Source organism: Pteronotus mesoamericanus, unplaced genomic scaffold, assembly GCF_021234165.1.
Source record: "Pteronotus mesoamericanus isolate MK-2021 breed Mesoamerican mustached bat unplaced genomic scaffold, CSHL_Meso_final contig_130, whole genome shotgun sequence".
NCBI classification, from domain to species: domain Eukaryota; kingdom Metazoa; phylum Chordata; class Mammalia; order Chiroptera; family Mormoopidae; genus Pteronotus; species Pteronotus mesoamericanus.
This window is the reverse complement of record NW_026555060.1, coordinates 14995463-15022388: the sequence shown is the minus strand read 5'-3', so window position 1 is coordinate 15022388 and position 26926 is coordinate 14995463. Positions and strand designations below refer to the sequence as shown.

Genomic DNA, 26926 nt, shown 5'->3' with positions numbered 1-26926 from the left:
ATTACGGGATGTGGTCTGTTTTCACTTGGAGCCTCTTGAAGAGAACCCCAGAGTTCACTAAAGTCAAATTCTGACAATGTAATGCTAGTTTTAGTCTGTCCTAATGGAAGGGGAGAAAAAGATGAGAGCAAATTCACCCTATTTGGAACCACTACAGAGGAAAGACAGAAAGTGTGTCATTCAGTCTGTTGTGAGGAGCACTGGGCGGTCAGACATTGTAAATGCTTTGGAAAAAGATGACGTGGATGAGTCCTGAAAAGCGCCTCTGTGAAATTCAAGGTCATTCCAACTCCATACCAAAAGACAAACTATTGTGTGTGCATTAAAAAAAAAAAAATCGACAACAATCTGAGTGAAAAGAGTTTCCCTGGAGTCAGTTTCCCGGCCAGTTCAAGGCTTTTTCCATCCCCTCCGTCACTAAGTCTAAACTTAACAAAACCAAACAAAATGAAGCAAAAATGCTCCCGCTGCCTCCTATCATCTCTTAGGATGTTTACTTGACGATTTGTCATCCCCTGCTCCAAGAATGAAGAAGGTTGTTGGTATTTGGGATTAAAATGAGGCAACATGATGTTTTGACAAAACCCCCCAAAGGCAGGAAACTGTGAGCTCTTTGATAGACTGAGTGAGTCAGCTGTCGAGGCCGGTGCAGTGATAAGAGAGCCATGAGCATGACGCCATAAGGCGTGATGGCTGTCCAGTCTTCTCTATAAGAATAACCTGTTTTTCCCAAGACACGCAAACTAAAGAAAACAATGAGGTAGCACTTTGTGCCTGTAAAATTGAGAAACATACGCAAGAAAGAGAATGATCATATTCTGAGGTGGTGACAATGAGAAAAAAACAGACATTTTTGTGAACTGCTGTTGGACATACATATTAAATACAACTGTGTGACAGGGAATTCTGACGATAACATACCAGAAGTTTTCAAAGTACATGCGGTTTTAGGTGCAAGTATAATGAAATAATCAAAGATATGAACATCATTTTATGAATAAGAATGTTTATTATGACATTACTTATTCAGGAAGACTTTAAGCAATTTAACTGCTTAATAATAGAGGATTATTTAATAAACGTGTAAATATATGCATATAATAGGATGCTTACCAGCCACTTAAAGTGATATCGTAAAGTACTCCTTTCTTTCTCACTTTTTAATTGTATTTTTTTGTTTTTGTTTTTTGTATTTTTTTCCATTACCATTTAGTCCCCTTATTCTCCCCTACCCCTTGCAATCACTGCACTGTTGTCCTTTTGATATGTGTTCAACTCAGGACTTTCTCAATGGCAAGTGATAGGAATCTCTCTTGAATGAATTTAAATAGAAAGGTGATCGATGGAAAAGGAAGAGTTGAACAACCAAGCTGAGGCAGGTAGGAGGAAGGGCAGTCTGAGGGACTCAAGACTCTCTTTCTTTTGTTTCTGTTTCCACTTCACCTGCAGGCTCACACCCTAATGATCTCATCATCCAGGAGGAAATGATTTTTCCCTGCAAACTCCAGTGTGAAAACCTTCAAGGAAGACTTGTTTGGTCTGGTTTGGATCACACGTGTATCTCTGGGACCAATGAGTGTGGCCAGGTATACTTGATGTCTAAGGTTAGCCTGCCTTGTCTCAGGAAGCTACCCTTAGATCAACTGCTGTGATTGGAAGGATAATTTGGACTCTCTGTGAGAGGAGTCGGGTAGATGGAGGAGTAGAGGGGACAGAATAACACAGTCAGGTCCTCTGGGGTTGGCACCAGGGGAAGCCACTTCAGTTTGTCTCCCACAGTTTCAGTTTATAATGTTTTTATCAGAGCTTTCCTTCCACAATAGTTGGACCTAGAAGTCTTCTTGTGAGGTTAAAAAATAGCTCTGTCTTACTTTATTTTAAGAAAAGGGATTCCTCTGTGACTCTGTGGTTGGGACGTCCTCTGGAGTAAAGGGCCCTGGGCAGGGGTCACACTGCTGGAGCTGCACGTGACTGTCCCAACCACCCTGTGTGAGTGAGACCAGGCAGGTGAGCTGCCACTACTAACAAAAGACTTCATAGCCTCCATGAAGTTTAGTGGGTAAGAACTGGTTATACAAAACAACAATTTATCTGTTATGTAGAAATCTAGCAGAGCATTTCTAAAACATACCAATTTCTAACTAACCATAAAGTGAACTCTATGATGCTATCATGAAAGATGCCATATTTGAACCATATATTTTACATAGAGAGAAAGACAGAGAAATACATGAGTCTTTAAAAATCCCAGATCTCAAGATAATAGAGACAGATGACTATGACAAATGATAGTCATTTAAAATGTTACCACAACAAAATGCTGTAATCTCATAAGATAATAGCCAGCAATGTTGCAGGAAGCATTCTGAATTAAACAATATTGTTGCCTTTATGGAATTTTCTTTATTACACAGACATAGAAAGCATGGGTTACCATCTACGAGAGATGTTCACTGCCCACCAACAGGCAAAATGCCACAGCTTACCTAATTCACTTATGCAACCTAATCTCCCTTTTGAAAACCACACCATTTATTTTACATCATTTTTCACATTACTAAGTTGAGAGAATTTAAATATTTGCCTCTTCAGAGTTTCGTTCCAATATAAATTCTTATGACAACCTAAACTAATATTGAGGAGATGTAAGAAACAGAACATAGCAGTGGTGTTGACCCAGATCCCCCTCAAGCTCTGGGTGTGTAGTTCACACACCATATCATGCCTATGTATGTTCAAAAAGGGGTGGAAACCCAAAAGCCAGGAACTCAGTCAATGATGGCTCTGTGACTGATTTTTTATATAACCTTAATAACGTGGTATTTTTGCAACTATATTTTCCCAAACGTCTTCTGCAGCTCCAGAGAAGTTGCTCTCTCATTCTGGTCAATTAACAGAGAGCCAATACCTCAGACCTTTCTAGAATCCTGAGAGGAGACGGAGAGAGAAGAATATGCTAACCAATGGTGATAGAGTAAACTGGTGAAGAAAAATATGCTCTTTGGGATTTATATCTCTTGATTCTTTTAAACATTCTCATTAAACCCATTAACTGGGTTAAAGAAAAGCAACTGTTTCTCTTACAAACTAAATCAGTAAATCTATATAACATTGTTTGCAAGCCCAGTGAACTTGGATTTTAGTTGTTAAATTTTGTACATGTTTATTTTTAGAATTAAAAAACCAACAACTAGGATCAGTGTTTTTTATGATGACTTGGGATAAACATTTTATGTAAATAAAATCTATGCATAAAAACCATTTTTAAAAAGGAAGAGCCCTGCTTCATTCGCATGTCCCTAAGAAAGAAAATTATTTCATTGCCACCTGTCACTAATGTGTATTAGAAAATTCTGGTCTGAAGGTTGAACCTCAACTTATCAAAGTACAAAGAAGTTATAACCTGGAAATCACATTTGAGCATTGGAAAGGTGTTTAGTCATCTAAAATGCTTCAGAATCCTATGCCTCAGACATCAACACAAAATTTAATAGAAAATTAAATTGATTCCTTTATGCATGTGTAGTTGATCATAATGTCACAGTTAAAATCCCTCCATTTGTTACCCTAATATAGTTCATTTAATAAAAAAATAAAATAAAATATTTCCATTGTCAGGCTCTTGTTTCTTGAATGGCCGAGTGGGGTAACATCAAGACCATTAGAAAAAAGGAAACTGCAATTGTGTGGGGAAAAAACTAAGTGGGTGTTTCTTTTTCTGCATAATGTCAGCAATTAGAAGAGTAAGGGGAAGCTGGTTGAGACCATGCCCATGTTGCAACTGTAAGATAAAAATAGGAGTTATAGATGGAAAGTTGCTTTTTAAGAGAAATGACTGCCATAGCCTAACCTCACTTACACACTAAAATATGCTGCTTAAAAGGCTGAAACAGAACATTTCTAATCTTTTCCATACTGTTGCACTAGTCACATATAAGGTGTCTTATTGCTGTATCGAATCACTCTGCATTTGTAGGGAATTTCTCTTCCTGAACATCTATAAATATCCAACTCCCTCAAAGATGGTCTAGAGGTGTACTGTCTATTCACTAGGGCCAAACAAAGCCTGGATTTCCCCCCAGGAATCAATGCCATTCTGATTCCATTTACACATAGAGTGGGTGGGTGTTGCTAGGTCAGTGGTCGCCTGAGTTGGAGTTGCTTTTGGCAGTGAAAAAACTGCTTCAGCAAAGGATGGTGAAAAAAGAAAGTGATGGCTTGGAGCGATGGATGGATTACTCATGGAAGCTGCCAATTCTGCTCGATGGTAGAGCAATATGATTGCCCCGGAACTGTTTTTCCTTAAGGTTTAAATTGCTCTTTTGCAAAGCAACAGTTCACCTTCTAGTTAGACATTAATCCCTGCCTGGTGTGTTTGATCAGCCAACTGATGGGGCTGTGGACCTAGGCCAAAGGGCTCACCTCTCCAGGGCCCCAGGTTATTTTTATCTGTTATGTGGCCACAGACTGTACCCTTAGTTACAGACAGTCATTGTGAAAAGTGTTCATTGTTGGAATCTTGGAGCAGGAGTGAATTCTAGCAATTGCCCAGTTCTGTCATTTCACAAATGACAGATCCAGTCAACTTGTGTCCAAGACCTTGTAATTCAAGAGGACACATCAGAACCAGGACTAGAATCTCCAGCTCATAAATCTAATCCCATATAAACTACCTCTCTTGGGAAAGGAGGCTTTCGCTAGAAGCCTCAGGGGAAGTTGACTTTCACATTTTTCTTCACACTTTGGACCAGAGAAAGTGACACTGGAACTGAGAGAGCTTTCTCCTGTCACCACACAGTGACACCATCAGGGTATCCTACAATTCAACTCCACTCTGACAACTTCCTGGAGATAGCATCAGAGTCCACAAGGTTAAGGGCTTCCATCTTCCATCAGGTTAAGGGCTCGGTTTCACAAGATTGTTTACTTCAGGTATCAACCCAAAGTTCAGGTTGTGCTTCTGCTAAAAATCAGAGGTTCCCACTACCCCCTCTATGGACTTGATTAACTTGCCAGAGCAGCACACAGAACTCAGGAAACCAGTTTTCTCACTATACTACTGGTTTGTTACAAAGGATATTGAAGGATATGACTCAATAGCCAGACAAAGTGTTACATAGTGCAAAGTCCTGAACACAGGAACATGGAATTTTGGGACAAGCCAAGTGGCACATGGATGCATTCGGGTTCACTGACCCAGAAGCTCAGGAAACCTGTCCTTTGGGTTTTTATGGTGGGTTTTTATGGAGGGCTCACTGGTGGTGGTGATTATCTTACGTGATTTTGATGATAATTCTTCAAAGTAAGAGTTACTATATCCACATTACAAAGTATCTCCACAGACTCAAGCTGAGCCTGTTGTATCTGAAGCTCCCCCTCCGTCTTCACCTTAATTCAAGACCCTCATCATGTCATGGCTGGATTATTACAATAGACTCCTAACTGACCTCCCCATCCTTAGTCTCTTCTCTCTACAATGGCTACTGCCCTCAGTATGGCTTTCTGTGGCACAGCTGGTTATATCGATTCCCTGCTTACAACCCTTCCATGGCTTCCCATTCTCCAGATCCAGGATGTCAGGGCAAACTCCTCAGAGGCAGACCAGGCTTGTCTCTGCACATCTGCTTCCTACCACAACACGTGCACATGGTCGTCCATACATCCCAAATCAGGTTTCTTCCTGTTATAGTTGTAAGTGCTGCTTTCTCAGCCTCAAACTCTCTATTGCCTCTTGGATCCATGGAGAGCCTTACTCCATGCTTGTGACTCAGCTGAGGAAGTCTCCCCGAACCCCTTCCTGCTCCCACAGTTTGTGTATATGGCTCATTACAGTTCTGATTGCCTTGTGCCTGCAAGGTCCTCTCAGACATCAGGAGAGGCCTAGGCCACCCACCTTATGAGGATCCTGATATACTGAATATGAAGAAATATAAGAATCATAAAATGTGTTATAATTTAAGTGCTTACCAATACACACACACACTCCTAGACAAAAACAACTTGTATAAATGAACATGCCTTACCATGCAGAACAAAGAAAATCATACCTCCCTTGGTAAGTAGAGACCACACAGAGGGAATACACAAGGCTGTCTTTTGTTGTTTGATATCCTTGGCATTTCTACTAATAAATCAGTGAACTGGAACATTTTTACTTATCAAGGAAATGAAAGTGAAATTGCTACAAGACCCTATTTCACAGGAACGACTGTGACTACAAAGCTCACAGGTAAGAAGTTTTCCTTAGCACTCCTGAGAGCTGCTAGCATCTTGCTCCCAACTGAGTATCGTAGGCTCTGATTCTGAAAGACATAGGGTCAAAGGAGAGGAGACATGGACAAGATGTCGGGAGATCTTGGCTCTCTTCCTGGTTTTACTCTCATTTATCTTTCCTTAAATGGATTTCTTTGGAATTTAAGCATATAGTTATATTATAGTTATATCCATTTAGGATATAAAGCAGCTTATGTCTTACTTTCCTGAATAGAAATGTCATATGAACACATTGCAGAAAATAGGGTAGTGTAGATAAGAATAAAAATGGAAAATTACCCAGGAAATGGAGACTGAGGGAGGGAAAGTTGTATGAATTAGAATTTCCACAGGATAAAAGCATTTGACTTAAATCCTTTCAAGGCAAATTCTTCAAAGGATTATTTCTATGAAAATAGCAACATGATCATTTTTGGAGTTATTACATCATTTCATTTGAGTTCTGAAAATCCTGGGAAGCTTCACCAACACCACTGTAGAAGTTAAATTCTTTCAAATATAATATCTATTAAAAAAAATCTTTGGAGCAACTGTCTTCTTTCTGTACTCTTTAATTTTAAAACTACAACCAAATACATTTCAAAGTAAAGTATTCTAATGTAGAATAAATAGAGGACACAGAACAAAAGGTTATTTCATTTTGGAACCAGGCAATAAAATGCCATAACCTTTGCCCTAAGAGTTTGATTTTCAGTAAAATTTCTTTATAGAGTTTTCTAGCAACCAAGTGTTTTGAACATTAAATGTGGGAAAATTTTACTTGAGGGCAACGCTGCTATCTAGGATTTGATCCAAGACATTGAAAATGAATGATGAATAGGGCCTTTTAGAATGAAGTCTCACTGGCTTGCAATAAAATCCCCCGAGGCCCAGGGCTTCATTGAGTGCTATGTCCCCACCACTGTGGTGCACAACACCCTGAATACATTTTTGTTGAATTGCATTTAATTGAACATGCTTTCTACTATCTATTGAATAAAGAGTTGGAAGACCACCACAGTGTGTTTCGAGGCAATATTTTTAATGTCTAAACAATATTTCTTTACATATTTTAATGTTTTTTACAATCTCAGGCAGGAAGAAATATGCTGTCAAATGATAAAGCATCTGGTTTTCCCCCTCAGAACTGCTGGTAGAGCTAGGGCTTGGAGTGGCTGTGAAGGGGTTGAGTGCTAGAACTTTCTATGTGCTGCTGTGCACCTCGCTGGATCTATTTCCACTCTGGCCCTGGTAACCAAGATGGAGTGTGGAGGCAGGGATGAGCACCTGCAGTGAACCTCTCTTCCTACTAGCCCCTTCCATTCCAGCTACTTTGAGAAAAACAGAAGATCTCTGGGGGGGGGGGGGTTTGCAGGAGAGAGGACCGCTGCTTTAAACATAAACTCCTATCCTGGTGTGATCAAACTTAAACAGGGCCTCTAACTTGCCTGAGCCTCAGTGGTCTCATGTTTTAAGTGGAGATACGACTATCTACTTCAAAGATTAGAATGCAACATTGTGGGACCTTTAATAAGTAGCTAGGATGCAAGCTGTCTTTTTATTATAAAAATATCCATTACCCATTATCTCACTGTTCAGCATTCATTTGTTTGCACATCTGTTTCCTTACTCAGCTACAGGTCCTTTAAAGAAAAGGATTGTGCGTGGCTTGTTTTCCTGAATTCAGAGGATCTGGCAGAATCATTGATGCACTCACTGTCTGCAAGTATCAACTGAATGAATGGATTTTAAAATATTACATATATTTCTTCTTAATAGTTATACTTTGTATAGGAAAAAATAGTGCTTTTCTCTAATAGTGAAAGACTAATAAGCTATCTATTACACTAAATATGAATTTCAAATGTTCTCATTCTATATTTTACTGTCTACATTGAAAATGCCATCTGTTTCACCTTGCCTCTTGCTGAAGGTCCATGAAGCCCTTAGCTCTTCAGTGAAATTAGGTTGGGGGCTAGCTTAGCAGTGCAAGGGCCTCTCCCAATGCCCAAAGCCAGACTGTATCAATATTGCTGGGTTTCCATGCAGATATATTCCAATAAAATGCATAAATATGTCCAATGAGCTGAACAGTGGTAGAGGCTGGAGAGTCAGCACAACTTACGTACATTTTAAGGACCAGGGGAATAAGACAGCTTTGGTTGAAGAAAGAACATAAAACCAGAAAACCTAAGATTTAATTCTGATTTTACCAGCTACAAGCTAGGTAATCACAAGCAAGCCGTTGACAACTCAAAGATTTTTATCTCATTCTGTGTATAATGAGGATAATGATATCTATTTCAAAAGGCTATACAAGATTAAGATAACATATGTAAAAATGTAATGTATGATCACAGTAAATACCATAATCAATGTTTGTTGGGTATGAAACAAATAAGAAACTAGAATTTCTGGTTGTCAGTATGAGAGCAAGCACTTTTCTTCCCTCAGGAATATATAATTTTATATACATCCAGCTTTAGTGAATGATACAAGTCTATAAAATAACTCAATCCCACTTATTTCACTACAAAAGAATACTTTACAAAATGAATCACCATTGGATTCCATTAAATCAAAACCAAACTTGAGGCAATTAAAATTCAATATAATTTACAAAAATACCTATTAGACCTGATGTTTCAGACTTTAAAAATCACTACATAAAGAACTATGGTCTCCAATTTATAGCTGAAAAGACATGCTTGGAGGGTTAATTGTTTCTTTTCCCCCCAAGGTTTCTTACTCACTGTACAGCTGTGCATTTATTTATCGAATCCCAACCAATTAAAATGTGCTAACCGCAAAAAAGCAGTAATGTTTACTTATTTAAGATTTTATTTATTTATTTTAGAGAGAGGAGAAAGGAGAGAGAAAGACAGGGAGAGAAACATTGATGTGTGAGAGAAACATCAATCAATATGCATCCTGCCCAGGGACAGAATGTGCAACCCAGGCATGTAGCTTGACTGGGAATCAAACCAACGACCCTAAGCTTTGCGGTACAGTGCCCAACCAACTGAGCCATACCAGTAAGGGCAAAAAAGAAAAAAAAAAGGCAGTGATATTTAGCACTACTTTCAAAATATCAGCTCCTTTGAAGTTTAATTTATATTTACATATTTGGAGCAGATAATTCAATGAGTTTTGACAAATATACACAGTTATGTCTCCATCTCCAAAATCATGATATAGAATACTTCCATCTCCCTCCCCTCCCTTCCAACCACAGCTTCTAACAAACATTGATCTGTTTTCTGTTATGATAGTGTTGTTTTTTCTTTAATTTCATTTACATGAAATTACAAAGTATGTAGATTTTCCAAGTCTGGCTCTTACTTAGCATAATGCATTTGAAGTTCATCCATGCCGTCGTATTATCCCTTGTATGTCATTCATTCCTTTTTATTGCTGAGTAATATTCTACTCATAAATATATTGCAGTTTGGTTATCCCTTGATAGACATTTGGATTGTTTTTTGTTTGAGTTATTAAGATTAAGTTTCTATGAACATTTGTATACAAGTCTTTGTGTAAAAAAATGTTTTCATTTCACCTGTATAAATACCTAGGAATAGGGCTGTTGGATCATCTAGTATATATTTAACTTTATAAGAAACTGTCAAAAAGTTTTTCAAAGTGGCTGGATCATTTTACATTCCTGCCAGCAGTGCAGGAGGGTTCCAACCTCTCAACATTCTCTCCAATGCTAGTCACTATCTGACTTTTTGATTACAGACATTTTAATGGTGAGAAAGGTATCTTGATGTGGTTTTGATTTGCATTTTCCTGATGCATAATCATGCTGGGAGTCTTCCTATGTCCTCATTTGCCATATATATAGTGGAATGCCTATTCAAATTTTTTGCCATTTAAAAAATGGTTTACTTGTCCTCTGATTAATGGGTTGTAAGAATTCTTTCTGTGTGAATATAAGATCTTTAGCAAATACGTTTTACAAAGATTTTCTTTTAATTGATGCCAAAGTCCCAAATTTTAGTCATCCTTGAAAACTCTTCTTCTGTTTCCATTTGCATTCACTCCTCCTGATTCTACTTTAAGATGCACCCGGCATCTGTCGCTTCTCACCCCCTCCACCACTGCCGCACGGCCCCCTCATCTCTCACTTGGATTACTCATACTTTCTAAACTGGCCTCCTTGATTCTGCCCTTGCCCCCGCGTTCTGTCCTGAACATAGATCCCTGAGTGATCCTCTTAAACTATCAATCAGATCATGTCACTTTTCCACTTGAAATTTTCCAAAGGCTTCCTTTTACTAAATCAAAAACTGCAGACAGTTATAATAAAAACAGAGAAAATGCCATTTATATTTTCTGAACCCAGACTTGAGTTCAAAATATGGTATTTTCAGTATTATGAAATATTTTCATTAATCAAATATAAAGCATTTCAATATAGCATCTAGAAGGTCTAATACCATTTCCCATTGAAATTTCAGACACTTTATGGAGAAAACAGTAACATTTTCTAGGGCTGCTCAGCTTCCAAGGCAGAGTCATCTAGTAAACTCTGAGCTGTGAAAGGCTAACACTGTAACTGGCATCATTTTATCGCTTCAAAGTTAGGTTAGCAAAGAGATGGGAGTATAATGCTGTCAGGGAATAATGTCAAGCAATCTTACTATATTCCTTTTAGCTTGACACTTTAAGTAACTTCATGTGTATGTGTTAGGTTTATGAGATGATCCATTCACTACAGTTTTTAATTGTAATAAAGTTCTCTGTTGGGTGGTATCATTGACATGCTTGTTCCTATGTCTCCAAATATTTTAACATATTTCAAACCCAAACTGACAATTCTTTATGCCCAGAGAATTTGTTAAGTAAAATTCTGGTACAATCTTCACAATAAAGAGAGGTTAGAATCAAGACAGTCTAATACATCCAATCCAAGTGTTCAGGAACCATCATTTCTGGAAGAAATAACCTTAACTGATTTCCAATGCCCCTATTAGGATGTACTTTCATTCAGATTATACAGTTAGATGCTAATAAGGGGAAGACCATTAGGGCAATGATTTTAAAGCAATTTTACAATCTTTTTACTTCCAACATAAGATCTAGTATGCACGTAAGCAAAGGTCAGGAAACACATATCTACTGTGCATCTGAGATGCACAAACCAATCTTTCTTTGAGTTAAATGTGAAGAAAAAGTATTTCCATGGTTATTTTAAAGTAGAGTCAGGAGATTTTTTTAAATTTGGGAATTAATGAAATTTCCTTTTCTCTCTGGGGAAATTACTTAACTTTTGGGAATACCCATTTTGTTGAATTATTTTTTATGTCAATAAATCAAAATGACTGCTGACTGTAATAAAAACTAACACTGCCCTATGAATGTCTTGACTAAAGTGGTTCATGTCATAAAGTTTCATAGTCAGGTCTGGTAGAAAAAATAAATCATAGACCTAGGACTCAAAAATCATATATTTAAGTAAGAAAATGAAGTTAATAATAGCTACAAGTAAACATTGTTTTAGGACAGATAACCCATTTGCTCAATTTCCAAATACTTTATTCAAGTGTGAAGAATGTGACTATTTCCACTAGAAATATTTCAATTTGGTCTGAGTTACTGTGAAAATAAAAAGGAAGTCATGGTGTGCTTTCGCAAAATTATGTCTTAGGCATTTACTATCTGCTTTCTAGCTTGTGAACCAGTGAGAACAAAACCGACACTCTTGTGCATGTAGTGTTCTACAGTAAGGGTATGTAAGGGTTAGGCCAAAAACACAAGATGAAGGTGAGCTTAGGGCCATTAGTGCCTTGCACAGATGTACTTCTTGGCAGGCAGCATTCTTAGGCAGCAAGGTTCTCTTCTCTGCCCTCAGCATCCCAGGGGTGTGGTATTATCTTAACCTTACACATGCTATGATCTGGTTTAAACAGCAGAGTTTAAGAGAAGTCAGTGAAATTTGTTTTGGAATATATCAAGAAAATATGGCTTTGAGCCAAGCTCTACTTCTTACAAGGTCTAGGCTATGATAAATGCCTTTCAAAGAATTTTGTTAAAACTGCAGGCATGGCCAGCCCCTTCTCCAACAAGGTTCATGTCAACAAATGCTTCATCTTTTCCACATCACAGTGAGTGGCCTTTAACTCAGGCCTAACACAGATCTAATAATAATGATAATAGTAATAGTTGTATTCATTAACCATCTACTTGCATGATTCTGCACTAGTGGCCTTCCGTATGTCAATTCATTTCTCATAAAATCTCAAGAGATAAGCATGATTCATTAGCCTTATCTTAGAAAGGAGGAAAAAGATTCAAAATGGTTCATTAACTTGATATCAAAATTAGTATATAATATTGGAATTTGTACCTGGTGCATTTCTATTCTAAAGTTTGTGCTTATGGCTTCCATATTGTTTTCTATTATGCTTGCCTTTTCAAAGACCTCTGACATTTGGACAGGGAAAGGGGTCATAGAGCTTCCTTTACCATGCTTCCAAATAAATACAAGCTGCAAAGAGCATACCTATTCAACTTAAATGGTAAAACCAGAGCTTCTCATTTTCCGTTGAATGACACTTTCCCACATTTGGCTTCCATACCCCTACAGGCAATGTTAGAATTGCACACACCTCTCGGGCAAGAAGTCATTTTCAATGTTTCACTCTTCTTCTGTGACTGGTTATCTAGATTAGCTGCTATTGCTGACAGATCATCATTTGCTGACACTGTCCTCTCTTTGTTCCTAAAGACACCTGGGCCCTTGTCAAGGTCACTACCAAGTTCCATCTTGCTAAGTCTGGTGGTCAGTTTTTCAGTATTCCTGTTTGATCAGCTGCTTCCCTAAGCTGGTCCTTTTGAGGTTGCTTTGCTAGTTTCTTCTTGTCCTCCCACTTTCTAATTATTGGGATGCCCCAGGGCTCAGTCCTTAGATCTCTTCTCCTTTTATTCTCACTCCCCAGGTGTCCACATCCTGTATGATAGCTTTAAATCCCTTCTATATATTGACCACTTTCAAATGACAGTAAATCCTTAGTTAACATCTTTGATAGGTTCTTGGAAACTGCGACTTTAAACAGAACTATGTATGCCAGTTTTACCACAAGCTAATTGATATAAACAAGAGTTAAGTTCCCATGGCATATTTTTGGCCGCAAAAAAATCACCAAATTTCTAAATATAGACCCCAAACATGTCTAATATTAAACACTGAAACAAATGTGAGCTCTGCATATGTTTAAGAAAGATTAATAAAAACAAGTACGTTAATTATTTTCTAATCCTCTTATTCCAGTTCAGGTCTTGGGTGGCCTGAGTCTGTCTTGGCAGCTCAGGGCTCTGGGCGGGACCCCCAACTTGAACAGGGGAACCTTCCATCACAGAGCCACTCATATACACCCACACTAGCTCAGATTAGGACAATTTAGACACTACAATTCACCTAACTGCACATCTTTGGGATGTAGGAGGAAACTGAGAACCCACAAAAAACCCTTGCAGACATGCGGAGAACTTGGAAACTCCACACAGTGGCCCTGGAAATAGAGTCTTTTCTCTCATCGACATTGTAATAAAATATTTTTCAAGGATCTGCTGTAATATCTTCATCCTCAACGTATTCCCCGAACTCCAGATTGGTATATGCAACTGATGGCTTATCTTGTATGTTCAAGAGGAAACAGTGCAAAAACAAACTTATAAAGTTTTTTTTTAAAGTATGTATCATTGATTATGTTATTACATTTGTCCCACTTTTTCCCCTTTTGCCCCTCTCCACCAGGTACCCTCTTCCCCCTTCGCCCTTTCCCTCCAGCAATCCCCTCACTCAGTTCATGTCCATGGTCATGCGCATAAATTCTTTGATTCTCCATTCCCTATACTATTCTTAACATCCCTCTGTCAATTTTGTACCTACCAATTATGCTTTTTAATCTCTGCACCGTTCCCCAATTCTCCCCCTTTGCCCTCCCAGCTGATAACCCTCCAAATGATTGCCATACCTATGACTTTGTTCCTGTTCTGTTTGTTTTTGTTTTTTTGTTTTGTTTTGTTTTTTTAGATTCAGTTATTGATAGCTCTGAATTTGTTGCTTTTTAATGTTTGTAGTTCGTAGGAAACGATCGTTTCCTTTTTCTTAAATATGTCCCTTACCTTTTGGCATCTCTGTGCCATGCTGGAAGAAGACAAGTTTTCTTGGGCCACACATTAAATACATTGCGACATGTAATCACAAAAAAATCTCATAATGTTTTAAGTAAATTCATGATTTTGTTTTGGGCCACATTCATAGCCATCCTGGGCTGCATGTGGCCCATGGGCTGCAGGTTGGACACCCCTGCTAAGATTTCCTGTAATAATGGCTTGGTGATGATGAACTGCTTTAGCTTTACCTCGTCTAGAAAGCACTTTATCTACCCTTCCATTCTAAATGATAGCTTTGCTAGATAGAGTAATCTAGGTTGTAGGCCCTTGCTTTTCATCACTTTGAATATTTCTTGTCAGTCTCGTCTTACCTGCAGTTTCTTTTGAGAAATCAGCTGACAGTCTAATGGGAACTCCTTTGTAGGTAATTACCTGCTTTTCTCTTGCTGATTTTAGATTCTCTCTCTATCTTTACCTTTGGCATTTTAATTATGATGTATCTTGACATGGTCCTTTTCGGATCCAACTTGTTTGGGACTCTCTGTGCTTCCTGGACTTCTATGTCTATGTCCTTTGCCAAATTAGGAAAGTTTTCTTTCATTTTTTTTCCAAATAAGTTTTCAATTTCTTACTCTTCCTCTTCTCCTTCTGGCACCCCTATGATTCAGATGGTGGCACGTTTGGAGATGTCCCAGAGTCTTCTTATGATATCCTCATTTTTTTTTTTTTTTTGAATTCTTGTTTCTTCTTTCTGTTCTGGTTGAATGTTTATTTCTTCCTTATGTTCCAAATCATTGACTGGAATTCCAGCTTCCTTCCCTTCACTTTTGGTTCTCTAGATTTTTCTTTATTTCACTTGGTGTAAGCTTCATTTATTACTTTATGTTGTTGCTATACTCAATGAGTTCTTTGAGCATCCTGATCACCAGTGTTTTGAACTCTGCATCTGATAGGCTGGCTATCGCCATTTTGTTTAGTTCTTTTTCTGGGGTTTCATTCTGTTCTTTCATTTGTGCCAGGTTTCTTTGTCTCCTCAACTTGGCAGTCTCCCTGTGTTTGTTTCTGTGTATTAGGTACAGCTGTTCTGACACCCTGTAAAAGGTACCTGGAAATTGTGTGGGGCAGAGCCTTAGGTAATCACCAGAGTGGGGCAACATGTTTCACTACTTTGTGGATCTGGGTTGGGGCGTAAGGTGGGGGCCTATGCTGCTGCCTGGATTCTTGGGTTTTGCCTGGCACTCACCCCATTTCCAGTCATTTCACACGTTCCCTGTATATGACTGAAACCCTTCCAGCTGTTGTCCTGGTGCTGAATCCCAGAGTAGGTGGGTTTGCATATGTTTTAAGACTGCACAGCCTCTTTAAGCAAAGTTTTCTGAAAACCTGGAAGTTTCTTCTGCTGCCCCAACCCCCACTGGTTTTTACAGCTAGAAGTTATGGGGACCCTGGGCTGTGCGTTCTGGCCTGGGGTTACTGGGATCACTTGCTCCCAAGGTATCCCTCCTGATTTTTATCAATCACATGTGAATGCGGGACTGCCCATGCCCATTTGCCGCTGCTGCCACAGCTGCCGCCTCTCCACACTGCATCTTCTCGCCTTCCCATCCCATCTCTATGTCTCCGCCCCTCCTACCCACCTAGATGAATGTGGCTCCTTTAAATCCTTGGTTGTCAGACTTCCATACAGTTCAGTTTTCTGAAGGTTCTGGGTGTTATTTGTTTTGAGATTTAGTTGTAATTCCTTTTTGTGGTTGCACAAGGAGACAAAGCATGTCTATTTACACATCCATCTTGACTTCTAGTCTAAATTTTCTTATAAAGTTAAATATCCACTCTTGTTTCCCCTTCTGAACCTCTTCTTTTTACATTCTTCTGCATTTTAGTAAATGGCAACTCAGTTCTTACTTTTGCTCAGTCTCAAAGCCTTGGAGTTATTCTTGACAAGTGACAGCAAATCCATTAGCAAATATGGCTAATGGTTCTTGTATTACTCTAAGATACATACAGAATCCAAATACTTCTCATCACCTGCTCAGTAACCACCCTGGTTCAAACTATTATACTATGATTATAGCAATGACCCTCCAAATGTCCCTCCTTCAACCTTTACCCCATTCATTAGATTCTCAACACAACACACAGACTTGTTCTTTAAAACATTCATAAGACCATGTGAACTCTTCAGAGCAAAAGGCAAAGTCCACACTTTGCCTGCCAGATTTAACATGGTTCCATCTTTCATTACTTCTCTGACATCATCTACTGTTAATCTCCCCTCACTACTCTTTCCTGGCTTATTTTCAGATGCACCAAGCATATTCTCACCTAATAGCCACTGCAGTTGCTGTTTCTTCTGCCTGGAACTCACTTCCCTAGTTTACGTGGTTTGCTCTCCATAAATGGCAGATATGTGTGGTCAATCTGCCATTTTTATAGATATTCCAGAATTTTAAAGATTATATAAATTCAAACCTGTTAGCAGTCCTACTGATCTTGAAAGCTGACTTCATCATTTCAAGTCTCTTCTTTAAATGACTCCCAAGTTGAGACTACCTTCTCTGATCACTGTACCCACAACAACCTTTAATCCCTCTTATTTCTCTGACCCAACTTTATTATTCTCTGCAGTATTTTTCACTATTTGACACATTCCATATTTCTTGATTTTGTTTTATTTTTAATTTCCTGTCTGTTTTACCTGGACTGTAAGCTCAAGAATGGCAGGAAATTTGTTTTGTTTACTCCTGTCTCACTAGCATTTAGATCAGGATCTGACCCACAGTAAAATTCTTTGTTGAATGACTGGACTATGGCAATTTTGTGCTCACAGAACCCCCAACATCATCATCTCCTATTTCCTGACAAGGTTTCATGTCTTCTCCACCTAAACTTTGGACCTTTCCTTATTGTCTAACTGCTAAATATTCCTATCTTCCCATCGCTCTATAGATCAGAGTAAGTTCCTGAGCTCAGTGGTGCCATAGAGGACCAGGCTCTATCCCCTTTCCTCTCCGCCATCCTCAGTAATTAGCTAAGTCCTTACATTTGTTTTAGGAGGTTCCCAAGATTGCCACAGTTCCAGGGGTCGCTTTATGACAAAACAACATCTTGATAAAACGAGAGAGATTTCCTACCATGGTTTGTTTGTTTGTCATTAGGGAAACAAACCATTCCCTCTGGGAAGACAGCATAGCAGACTTCCCTTTACTCTTTCAAATGCCCAGTTCTTAAGTGCAAGGGAGGCTGGAAAAGTAAGTTGTTAGCATCCGCGATCTCAGTACTGGGAGGCAGAGAAGTTGAGGTCAGGAGCAGAGATGATTGTTAAAGGGGCAAGCAAGAACATCTGATGCAGTGCACATATTTTTGACTTCCAAGAAATGTTCTTTTCCTCTTACTCATCTTTTTATGTTACAGAGTCTTACTCTGGCTTTAGAGATACAACATCTGATTTTGTCTCTTACGTTAATATTGTTAAGCAAAATATTTTGAAGTTTTCTTCTGTTCCCTGCTTAATGTCTTTTTCCTTGGAGTTCCCTTTATGTGGTTTTTGTTTTTATTTTCTTCTGTTTTGTGTGGTCTTTCTCATCCATGTTAAAGATTGTTTATCTTGGTTTTCTTTTCCTATTTAAAAGATACCAAAAAAGCTGATTGGAAAGAGTTATGTGTCCATTAAGGTCAGAGAATGATAACAGATGGATTTACTAGAGAGTTCCCTAGGGAGTCATGTCCTTTTCAGTGGGAAACTCCCAAAGGCAATAAATAACATGTGGAAGTCTTTTCCTCAGGACCATCCAGTTTCTTAAAAAATAAAAGAACATTCACTCTCAAACCTCATGGGTGGGAGTGGGGGTGGTCATAGGCCTAGTCTGCTAAGGTAGGGGGTGATGTTCCCAGGATCTTATATAGAAGTTGAGCTCAATTCTCCCACGCCTCTGCTTTACTTGGTGTCTACACTTTTGGCACCTCTTTGGTTCAATTTTTCTGAAAGATACATCTTCAGTTTCCTGTAGCAGTAGAAGAGGGAGATAATGGCTAGTTGGGAGTGGAGGAGGGCAGGGGCAGTCACCTGACTTCAAACAGTGGAGGTGAGGTAGGGGGACCAAAGGTCCAAATGGTCTGTACAGACATCAGCCCACTATCTGCTGCACCTGACTTCTCTGGAGTAATGTGTCTCTCAAGACCCTGCTTGGCTTGCTCTTTGGTGTCCCTGTGCTTCAGGCACTTGGACCCTGCTGATGGCGTGGAGACGCCATTAGGTCCATTATCTCTGAAACTGTTACTATATATATATATATATATATATATATATATATATATATACACATACACACACTATATATATTTATATAAAAAGAAATAAATTTAAGTATAATTTTGGTAGAGAATGCAAATCAAGTATGTGTGGTCAATCTGCCATTTTTATAGATATTCCAGAATTTTAAAGATTATATAAATTCAAACCTGTTAGCGGTCCTACTGATCTTGAAAGCTGACTTCATCATTTTACAAAAGAAGAAAGGAAAGGCCTGAAAACTGTGTGCCTTGTCCAGGCAAACTGTAGTAATGGGGTCCTTCTTCTGAGAGCATCTCAGCTCCAGTCTCACCCTGTCCTGTGATCTTGGAACAGTTTTTTAAACTCTCTGTGGCTCACTTTTCTCAAATGGGGATAATAATAGTTATCTAATTCATCAAATTGTGGTTGGCATTAATGTTTGTAAAGGATTTAAAAAAGCACTTTCACACAGTAGTCGGACGGATATTATTATATAAATAAATCAATCATATTATATGAATAAAAAAAAACTTAACTTTTTAAAAACCCATGCATAGTGCTACCACAGTAGAAAGAGATCTTTTTTTTCCTTCACCATTACCGTTCTTTCCAAGTTTTACCCCCCAAAAAGGGGGGAGGTAATTAAAAGGTCCATGAAGAGCAATCATCTTCAACTTGACAGAAAGATCAAGGGCCCAAGCAGATGGTACCACCCTCCTTTCCCACTGTCCAGGTTAAAAAAACTAATGCTTTCTTGGTGTGAAAGAGGACAGCTTTCACACTGAAATGGTGACCAAACAAATTATAAAATCTGCAATTTTGTCTTCTATTTATCCTTTCCTTTTTGTTCTTTTTCTTTCTTCTTATGCTCAGCCTTAGCTGCTGCTGCTTCATGTTTTTTGATCAACTGCTCTACTTCCTTCTGTTTGAGGACTCTGATAACAATGACTGTCTTTCCATTCTCTTTTGTTAGGAAACTTTGTAACTTCCACTTTTTCAGCAGAGAGTTTGCTCACATCCATGGTCTTAGTGAGGAATTTGATAGCTGAAGCAAGTACTGATTTCAGAGTCATTTCTTCTTTATAGTCTTATTTGAACATTGACATGGCTGTTGCACCATTATTTCCAATGTATGTGGCTTTCCATCCCCCATAATTTCTGCTAGGGTTGCTTTAATAGAGCTGAAAGCCATAATGCTTATGCCAGCCAATGTAGAGCAGTGAGACACCAAAGGGACATTTTCCTTCAAACCGTGTATAAACTCATTTGATAACACACAGTGCTGTAACCAACTGGTCACAAGGAATTAGCTCCTGATACTGTAATAAACACCTTTGAGCAATGAGCCTCTCAGCTCACTAGTCAGAAGTTATGCTGGCCACATTGCAAGCCATATCCTCATCGAGTTCATAAATTTTGGGGGGGGGAAAAAAGACTTCATCAAGAAGCTTGTGGATGTGGTGTCATTCTGCTGCAAGCAAAACACCACCATTTGCTATAATTCCTACAGGTGCCTGCCTGTCCAGGCATATTTGACCTGGTACAAGTAATCTTCTGGAGAAAATAAAGTGGTCCTGGAGTCATATCTCCGAGACATGTTTTCTGAATTTTGTAGCTCCAGAGAACAGAGCCTGGAATTGAGGTCTACCCAGAGGGCTTCACTCCACAAGAGGAAACCACTCTGTAGAAAGAGATCTTAATTTAAGAACCTGTACAAGTAATTTTAAGAATATGTATTCTAGTATATGTATTCTGTATGTAGATAATCGCCCAAAAATGCTGACAGAAAAATCATTATCCTTGGAAAAGCCTGCATTAATTCATTTAAAATGTGTTTAAATTTATCCAATAAAAGAAACAAATTGAATTACATAATTATTTTCCAATGAAAATATACTCATTCATCTTCTAAAATTACTAACATTTCTAATTCTTACAAGAACACTATCTAAAAACATCTAAGATTTTATCCCTGTTTGCTGGTCCACATTAAAAGTGAGTGGAAGGGAGAATCAAGATGGCAGAGGAGTGAGTGGAAGTCACGCTGACCTCCTCCAAGGACCAACCTGGAATTGCAACTAAACTGGGGAAAAATCACCTAAACTAACAACTGAACGATAGGGAGAGAGGAGCCTTCTAACCTCGGAGACAGAAGAATCAGCTTTACCACAATCTAACTGGTAAAGAATGTGGTATAGACATGAGAAGGTGGGCAGGGCGCCCACGGGGGGCAGCACCAGAAGGATATTCACACAGCCAATTGGATCCTCCTGAGAAGAGCAGGGTCTAAACCAAAGCAGGGATCTCTAGCCCAAACGAACCCATGGCACCAGAGCCCAAAAAGTACACAGGTAACAAAGAGCTGCAAAAAGCAGCAGGGTTGCTCTCTGCCAGAGACAGGCAGCTGGAGACCCAAAGAGCCTTCTAAAGGGCCAACGCATACATTTTTATTTGCAGCCACTTGCCCTGGTATCTGGCAAAGTCAGGGGCAGAGTGGGCTAGACACGCCTGAGGAAAGACTGGGGAGGGAAGCTTTGGGGAGAGAACTGAGAAAGTGTCCAGCAGGATCTCAGTGCTGACTCATCACCCATGTGGCAGCAGCCATCTTGCTCAGGCAGAGACCACTCCCCATGAGCAGCACCAGACTCAAAGGACCCAATAGCCCCACCCATAGGTGGGATTCCACCCTGCCCTGTGCTGTCTAAGCTGTCTGCTGAGTGCGGAGTGGCAGCAACAGACAGTAGATCCCTGGATAAAGGGGGCACAGAGCGGTCTGGCGACACTTGAGGAGAGATTGGGGATGGAGGTTTTGGGGAGAGAACTAAGAGAGTAGCTGGCAGGATCCCAGTGTGGACTCCTCTCCCACAAGACAGTAGCATGAAAGGACCCAATAACCCCGCCCCCAGGAGCAACTCCACCCCAACCTGAACTGTCTAAGGTGCCCTGCTGAGTGCAGAGTGAATAATTAACAGCTGAAGGAGACAGCCACAAACAGTAGATTACTGGAAGTCTCGAACAGACTGCTAAAGGTCAAACAGGGTCAAAATCTGATATCATCAGAGGCATATCCAGAAAGTAAAAACAGCGGTCTCCTACTGTAGAAGTTCACACCACAAAGTCAGGAAATCAAGACAGATCAACTTAAGAAGCAGAAGCAAAAGAGAAGAGTCTCACAAATAATGGGAAGACAAAGAAATACACCACACTTGAAGGGAAAGGAGGAATCCCCACAAAGAGAACTAAATGAAATAGAGGCAAGTAAACTATCAGATATCGAGTTCCAAACAATGGTCCTAAGGAAGCTCAATGAGCTCAGTGAGCTCAGAGAGAATTACAAAAAACTACAGGAAAACTACGAGGAACTTACTGCAAACTATATCAGCATGAAAAAGGACACAGAAACTATCAATAAGAGACAAGAGGAAATGAAGAATTGAATTTCTGAATTGAAGAACACGGTAGAAGGAATCAAAATCAGGCTAGACGAAGCTGGGGACCCAATCAGCAAACTGGAGGACAAGGTAGAAAAAAGCTCCCAGAAAGAGTAAGAAAATGAAAAAAGACTCAAAAAGAATGAAGAGGCATTTAGAGAAATGCAGGACAACCTGAAATGTAATACTATCTGTATAATAGGGATACCAGAAGGAGAAGAGGATGAGAAAGGGATAGAGAACCTGTTTGAAAAAGTAATGATGGAAAACTTCCCTAATTGGAGGAGAGAAAAAGTCACGCAAGTCTGGAAGCACAGAGGGTCCCATTCAAGAGGAACCCAATGAGGCCCACTCCAAGACACATCATCGTTAAAATGGCAAATATCAAAGACAAACAGAGAATCCGAAAGCAAGGAAGGGAGAAAGTGGTAGTAAAATATAAGGGAGCCCCGATACGGCTAGCATCTGACTTCTCAACAGAAACATTGCAAGCCAGAAGGGAATGGCAAGAAATATTCCAAGTTATGAAAAGCAAAGGCCTGCAACTAAGACTGCTCTACCTAGCAAAGCTCTCAATGAAAATGGAAGGTGAAATGAGGAGTTTCCCAGACAAAAGAAGGCTAAAAGAATACATCTCCACCAAACAGGCACTGCAAAATATGCTAAAGGGACTGCTTTAAGATGAAAAAAAAAGTTTCTATGAATACCCAGTTCCTTTCAGAGTTGCCAATACTTGATATTACCAATATTTTTAATACTCATTAATCTGATTGTGACAATGGTGTTATTTTAATTGTTCCTTTACTATTTGTTGAAACTAAACCTGTTTTAGTATATTTCTTGCCTATTTCTATTTTTTTTTTTTAAAGCTTTAAATGCCTTTTTGGTGTTCTTTATCCATTTATTGATTAAAGGTTTGTAGAACTTTTTTCCCTAAAAAAATCCAAAACCCTATTAACCATGTTTTAGATGTGTTGCAAATGCTTTTCTACTCTATTTCTTGTCCTTTAACTTTTTTTATATGTATATTACTATACATTTAAATGTTTAATATAGTCATATTGTCAATATTATTTTATAGCTTCTGGGGTTGAATATTTTACTTCAGGTCATGAATAATATTAGTTCTGTTTTCTTCCAAAACTCCTTAGATTCTACATATTGACTTTTAACTCACTTGAATATTTCTTGTATAATGTGTGAAGTAGGGCTCTATATTTGTTTTATTTCAAGTAATAGTGGTTCATGCACCTTATTTGTGGAATAAGCCTTATTTCCCCATTGATTTGAAATATCAACTTAATCATACATATATTAATCAGATATATACATTTGTCTCTAGAATGTCCATTATATTTCATTGATGTACTTGATTATTTCTATGCTGGTGTCATGTTGGTTTAATTGCTGACTTTATAATGGTTTTAAATTTTTAAAATATTTTATAATTAACTTTGACATAAAAAAATAAATAAAATCAATCTGCATTTAAGAAAGAAAGAAAGAGACATGGAACTCCTACCTTTTGTGACAACATGGATGGAAGTGGAGAATATTATGCTAAATGAAATAAGCCAGTTGATGAAAGACAATTACCATATGATCTCACCTATAAGTGGACTCTATTCAACAAAATAAACTAACGAACGAAGGAAACCACAGGCACAGAAACATGGAGAAGACTGAAAGTGACCAGAAGGGAGGGGGAAAGAGGACAATGGTGGAAAGAAGGGGAAGGGACTAGACAAAGAACATGCATCATGATCCATGGACATGGACAACAGAGTGGGAATTGACTGGGAGTGGGAGGTGGGGGTGGGATGGGTGGAGGGGGGTAAAGGGAAAAATTGAGACAGCTGTTATAGAATAAACATGATTTATAAATTTTAAAAAATAAATAAAATAAAAGTGAGTGGATTTTGCTTTAAATAAAGAAGAAAGCTAGGATATGTTTCCTTCATAATTCAGTATTTCCCTTCCTATAATTCAACAATAGTTAAAAGTAATTTAAAGAACTGAACAACAGAGGCATAATTAGTATCTTCCTGAGTGACTTAGGATAAGAAAGCAGTGGACTAAGGGAAAAAACCTATTTACATATTAAGAAATCATCTTAATAGGAGGAGGAGAGGTAACAGTATACATTTTCACTTCTTAGATCTCTTAAACACAGGCCATGGCAGACTTCAGAAGTGCCCCCATACCAGAATTCTAGCTGGAGCAGCTTCTGAGCATCCCTTCTAGTTAGTGCCTTTCCTATATGAAAAGCGTTTTCAACAAAAACAACATGCAGAAGTCAGTAGAATGTCGAAGTCCATGTCAGTACTTTCAGCAGGGACTTAGGAGAGAGAAAAAAGTAATTTTGGGTTTCTACATGTCACATCTCTACCTGCACTTCCCACTACTGTATTAGATTGACACTTTTAGCAAAGGCATTGCTGATGTATCAGAATACAAGTCTACCGTGACTGGCCAGCCTTTCTCTGAAGCATTTTTGCCCAGTCATTTTTCTGGTGGCATGAGCTTCTGGGTCCTTGATGTATTATTGTGCCCTTTTTCTCTCCAAGAGTCATACTGTTTTCATGTTATTATTCTCTAATTTTTCAATGTCTGTTTGGATTCTATTTCTGTTCTTGAGAAGAAAATAATGCTAGACAAATAAAAAAAGATTCTCAAAATTTCCTCCAAATGAATGCCAAATTCATAAAAAGAAAATTAAATAGTTTTTGTCCTTGAAAACTATGAGTCTCAACATTTTAATATATACTGACATTACATAAGTTGCTCACAATATTACATTTAATAACAAAAACTCATGCCATAAAATAACCCATTATATAATCTAAAATGAGAATAAAAACGTTAAATTCAAACAGTATTATAGCACAGTGACCACCATAAAAGATTTTTAAAGTGATTAATTCCCATAAATACTTTGCCCAAGTCATTTTATTATATCCAACTATTTTTTCCCCCTCCAAATCCAAATGATTTCCCGGTAACTCTCTTAGCGTATAAAGTCCATGTGTTTCATAAAATACATATGGAATATGTAATTTTATAGACTTTTATGGCCTCGATGTTAGGTTTTATATTCTATATCAGTTACAAAATATTGATTAAAAATAGCCTAACATAAAGTAAGGGCAAAGATTTTTGCTGCTTGCAATTATTTTTATGCCAAAAATTATAAATTATATGGACATAATTAATCAAACACTATATTGTATCCTTTTTGGAAAAGGACAGGTACAAATAAATGAAAATGATTAACAGCATTCTTACTATATAGAGGCAGCATGCTTAAGATCCAGGGATCTAGAGCATGCACGGGAAAGCTAAATGGGGAAACGCAGGGACATGAGATCTAATTGGAACCCTGACGCATTTGATGGAATCAGTACTCTTCTGTGCACACTGTCTGGTGGGCCAGGACCGGCCTAGTTCCCAGGTTCTACAGCCTCCTCTCCTAATAGCAAAGTCACTTCGCCCCAGCCCCCACCTCATCTGCTGGCTCAACCTCAGCAAATCTCTAAGAACAAACCCAGTGTTGGATGGGATTAGAACTCGGGAACTGTTGGCAGGCAACGGAGCCTAGTGCCCCATCATTCAGTATTTACCTCTCTTGTTGGCTTTGGTTCTCTGCCTTGTTCTCAAGATCCAGAGCCCTTCATGTGTGCTAGGTTTATGTCTTGTTGTCTCCTAGGCCCAAGCCCCTTCCTGGAAATTCACCCAGCACTTCTAGAAAATTGGGAAGCTCCTTTCTCCTGCTTGTCCACCTCCTAGGAACTGAGATCTTTTCTCTCACCCATAGCTTCAATAGGCAGTCATGGTGTTGAGGTTGAAAGTCCTAGTTTGAGAGTCTGCCCGACCTCTACTTTCTAGCCATGTGTTCTAGGGGCTCCAACTACCCTCTCTGGCCTCTATGTCCTCAACTATGAAAAAGGATATTGGCACCAATTTCATAGGGGTCTTGTGAGAGTATGAGTTAATACTTACAATGCACTTAGAACAATAGTTGGACATAATATAAAAGTACTCAGTGAATATTAGATTTTACTAATAGTTAAACCAATAGTAAAACACAAGCCCACTGAACATACCAGCCTAGTTTATGTAGCTCTAAAGGCAGTTGTTTTTCATCCCCTCTCTTAACTATCTGTTACACTTGCTGCACTGGACTTCAAGTTGCCCTGGCAGCAGAGTGAGTTCCCAGTATACCCAAGTCCAGGTTGGGTCATGTTTCTTAGCCCAGATTCAACCCCATCCTGTGGCAGTTACTGAGTTAAGTGCAGCTCTATCTCCAAAGTGGCCTCTGAAAATTTGGTTGCCTCAATAATTTAATAATTACTTCTCCATTATGCTCTTACTTGCTCTCTCAGTGTCTCAGTGAAAGACAAATCCTTTAATAAGCATCTTTATAGACAACTAAATTTGAGTACAAAGAATGTGTATTAAGCCTTGGCCAGTGTGGCTCAGTTGGTTAGGGTGTACTCCAGTAACCAAAAGGTTGCAGGTTCGATTCCTGGTCTGATCATGTAGGTTGAGAGTTCTGATCCAAGAACCTACAGGAGGCAACTGATTGATTTTTCTCTCTCACATCAAAGTTTCTCTCTCTCTCTCTCTCTCCACCCTTTTCTCTCTCCCTTAAAAGTAATTAAAAAATGTCCTTGGGTGAGGATTAAAAAAAAGACTGTATAATAATAAAGTGCATAGATATTTACCAAATAAAGACTGTAGGAATGATAACCAAAAATATTGCTATAAACCCTACCATTCACCTTATTATAAAAATAGGCTTTGTATATGATTGTCTAACTGCAATGCTGTACAACTGAACCTAATA

General features: G+C 38.7%; 1 protein-coding gene and 1 pseudogene across 2 annotated transcripts in view; both read right to left on the bottom strand.

Annotated features, from left to right (window-relative positions):
• The window catches only part of PRTFDC1 (phosphoribosyl transferase domain containing 1), an 87896-nt gene that overhangs the window by 37120 nt on the left and 23850 nt on the right, over positions 1–26926 (bottom strand). The window lies entirely within an intron of this gene.
• On the bottom strand, positions 19476–20246 carry LOC129086054 (proteasome subunit alpha type-4-like; annotated as a pseudogene).